The sequence below is a fragment of the Triticum urartu genome, chromosome 6 (genome assembly GCF_003073215.2).
Source record: "Triticum urartu cultivar G1812 chromosome 6, Tu2.1, whole genome shotgun sequence".
Taxonomy (NCBI): Eukaryota; Viridiplantae; Streptophyta; class Magnoliopsida; order Poales; family Poaceae; genus Triticum; species Triticum urartu.
Window position 1 is genome coordinate 307,080,926 of NC_053027.1, and position 4,350 is coordinate 307,085,275.

Genomic DNA, 4,350 nt, shown 5'->3' on the forward strand with positions numbered 1-4,350 from the left:
GGAAAACCTAGTAACCGATGGAAATATCTTCACCGTAGTGTTTTAATAAGTGGATCGTCATACTAAGAAATCAAAGGAAATTGAATCATCTTCATGCTCTTCCACAAGACCAGTCACTGACATGAAAGCAAGACCTACCATCAAGTCAAATATGAAGAGGACGTCATAGCTAAATAGAGCATGTGTTGATCTGACCCTGGATTCTGACGACGAAGTGACAAACGTTGAATTAGATGATGAAGAATTCTATAAAAGGATAGGAAGGTCAATGCCTTCATTGCCTAAGAATCAGTTGACAATTCTCTCGAGTCAGATACTAATGATGATGCTTCATGTAATGATGAACCAATTGCCTTCTGTCTCATGTCAAAATCATTGAAGGACCAGGTATCAGCAAAACACCAAAAATCCATGAATGGTTATTCTCCCGAATAGATTACTTATGCTAAACTTGTTAAGATTGTGAAATCTCAAAAAGGTGAGCTTGAAATGCTGGATAGAAATCTCAATAAAACTAAACGATTACTAGTCGAAGAGATGGAGAAAAATCAAAAGTTGATCGAAGAGCATGATGCTTTTTCTTCAACTATTGATTTTATTACCAACCAATATGATTCCCTTTCTGTCGACTATGACAATTTATCAGATGAACTCCTTAGCATGAATCAGGAACTCAAGTCACTGAAAGAGTCTCATAGCGAGCTGGCGAAAGAAAATACTTCTCTCTTCACCGAGCAATCTAATCGTCTTCCTGATGATTTTGTGCCTCCATGCTTAAAATGCCTAGAATGTAGCAATGTTGATTCACATGCTCAAACTTCTACTACTAACATATTGAATATTGCAACTACTACGAATGATATCTCTAATCCCTCTGCTAAGGAATTTGTTGCTATTTCTGATGAAAATTGCAGATTAAAGAACTTGCTTGAGACGGGAATCCTAAAGAGCCTCAAATGACATCAAACTCTCTGTGATGTGCTCAGGAAGCCAATACTTCACAAAAATCCTCAAAAGGAAGGATTAGGTTTAGAAAGGAAACTCAACGTTGATGGGACTTACTGGACTGCCGAACAATATCCTCGAACGAGTTGGGTTCTTGCTAAAAGCAAAACACTCGAACCAATAGTTCTACCAGGATAAGATACTTCTGCTTCTATTGCTTCTGATGAGTCTGATGACTCGAACTACAAATTTTTCAAACAATAGAATGGTAAGGATTTTGCTCATTATGTTGGAACTAACTGCAGGTGTGGTTCATTCAAGAAGCAAATCTGGATAAAGAAATGCATTGTTGAAAATCTATCTGTCACTGCTAACCTGAACATGCAGAGTAATTTTTCTCGAGACAATGATTATTATTCACAGTATGGTGCGGGAAAATACTCGCATGTGTATCGATCAAACCTTCGACAGGAGTACAAGCGTACCTCCTCAAATCATTATACTCATGTCTCTGGAAATAACATCAATGCTTACTCATATGATTACTCTTGAAATACACAGTTGTCTTACGGATCTCATCGAAAGAATACTCCTGGTCAGACAAGGAAAATGAGATTCTCGTTGCCCACACAAGTGTGGGTTGCAAAAAAGAACTAACCTGTCTTGCAGATGATATCTCAGGAATTCCTCTTGTATATCCTTCATCCTAAGATTGATTGTTGGTTCTAGTTCTTTGCGTTTTTCATTCGGTTTCTTTGTTTTTTGTCATGTTTGTGTTCTGTCTGAATGTCAAATTACTCAGAGTTCTTTGGTCTTGGGTTTTCTCTCGTAAGCTGGGTGTTTTGATTCGGACCTTGTTTTGCCTCTATTCATTCTCATCCGATCTTTGCTATCCGCCATAAACATGCAATTTGATCTAAAGAAGATTTTAATCAGGCATCTTTGGTCATGAATGAAATCAACTTCGAACATTAATCTATTTTTGGCGCTTGCCCTTCTTCAACCCTCCGGCCTTCCGTTTAGTTTTCGAGAATTTCACAGGAAACGGTTGACACGTGCCCACAATCTCACGATCATGATCTCGTCCGTTGAATGTGGAACGTCCCTTGATTTTTGTCCATAGATCTCGGAGGAAGCGGTTCCACCTACGGGCTATATAAATACCCCTCCAGGTTTCTTCTTCCTCTATTCTCCCTCAGTTCATCCTCAAACCCTCTCTCGCTCTCCTCCCAAGCCAGAGCTTGAAGCAACACCATTGACGTGCCTCGCCGTGCAACTCTGATTAAGCCTCGCCGTCGTTGGTCACGCCAGTGCGGTACATCCTCTCCTCCGCGTTGCCATAGCTGATCTTTCTGCCAAGTTAGGGAACATAAATCTAGAGATAGCCCTGCCTATTTCTTTGTTCTAAGGTTGTTATTACCAACGAGTATTTCTCTTGTTTTATTTCCTTGCGGCAGATCTTTAGGCTTCTCTAAGTTATAACTGGTGCGGTTTGTAGCTCTTCCTCATACTGGTTATCTGTGATCTAGGGTTCATGTGTAGTTCTTCGAAAGATTAGATAAGTTGTTACTCTGCCTTATGGTGTATTGCAATTTTGTCAGTGATATCTTCCAAGACATATACCATGGGTTCCTTTGCTGCTTCCAGAAAAAAAATGTTCAGTCAAAATACTTCTGTGCATTTTTGTGACTTTATCCTGTTTTCTGTCGCTTTGTTTTGTTCTTATCTCATGATTGGTCATGGATCAAAGTTCGGAAGCGCAGTCTGGGTCAGAAGATGAAATGCCTCAACAACTGCTTGTGCTTGAACGATTCAAGTTGACTGGTGGAAGAAAACCATCCAAGCCACCCAAGATTACCAAGAAGAAATCTGATCAGAATCTGAAGAAGAGGAAGATGATATTCCCTCGGCTCACAGCTAGCCCGAGGATGAACGGATCACCACTTCAAAGACTTTTTCTGATGGTAATCCCAAGAAGGGAGGTCGTGGTAGAGAAAGGAACACCTCTGCTAAGATGTCTGAACCTGAAGGATATAAAACTCCACCTGGAGTTGAAACCGCAACCGAGAGAAATTATAGGCTACAAAGGATTCGTCGTCACTAGGCAAAGAAATGTTTTAATCATGAGAATGTCCGAAGGAAATATCAAATCTTGTTCACATTCACTCCACCCTGGAATGACTGCATCACCGAGGGTTGCCTCGGTCTAGACGATGAAAAAGTAAGGCCTCCTCCTACTGCAAATGCTCATGCTGACTCACTGAAAACAACGGCTAATTTTCTCGAAGAAATGGAAAAGAGAGCAAAGGCCACGGCCACGTGTGAAGCCAAGGCCATGAAGAAAAATTCAAGCGGAACAGAGAAACGTTGAGTTGACCCTGCAAGATGTTCAAGACAAAAAGGATCGGGCCTCCGCCCGAACGGAAAGAAAGGCAAGGAAGTCAGTTTCCCCTCAAGCCTCCAGAAAGAAATTAGTTGCCAGAAAATCCAAGAAGGCAACTTCTGCTTCATCTGATGAGTCCTCCAATGAAGATGCTCCCAAAGAAATTCCTATGTATGATCAATGACCTCTTCTTGACAAGCCATACAAAACTTCCTCATCAGCAAAAGTTTCACCTCCGTTGAGAATGTCACCAAGGCTTGCTCCCGCTCAAGTCTCAGATAAACCTTCGGGTTCTACTACCCCTTCTACGAAGAGAAAGCTGATGCCCGAAGAGAAAGCTGTTGTTTCTGCCAAGAAGGCCAAATCCAGTGTTCCTTCTTCCACAGAGGAATAGAAGTATGACTTCGATCTTATGATTTATCTCATTTGAATGTGCTGTCTACGATGTAAAATCTGCTAATTTGAGCAGTTTGGATCTTCCTGGTGATGTTACCAAGCTGGTAACTAAACATTTTGCTGAGCTGTGAGAAATCACCAGGGAGCTAAACCAAGCTGTCGACGGCAAGAAAACCCTCAAGCAAATTAGGAGTAATGCTAGTACTGAATCTGAAAGAAAGATCCTAAACAAGGAAATTCTTGAGATCACAAAAGCTCTCACTATTTTGAGAAATAATAAGATTGAATGGCACTCACAACTGAAGATGGAAGTTTCTCAGCTGTGTGACTGAAGGAATGATGAGATTGAACATCAAGTAGAACTTACTCGATGAAGAATAAAGGAAGAAAAGCGTCAGAAAGCAAAAGTCAGAGCAAGTAACCCGAAGGCAATCAAGGATCACCATATTTAGAATGTTGCAACTGATGCGTCCATTGACTCAAGTGCTCCTCTACAGGAGATACCACTGTCCCCTCGTTATGAGGATGATCCCATGCAACAAGCTGAGCCTGCCGTAGTTATCATTCCTATGATAGTTACTCAAGAAACTTATGTGATGGATATCTCTCTGAACAATCCTAATGAA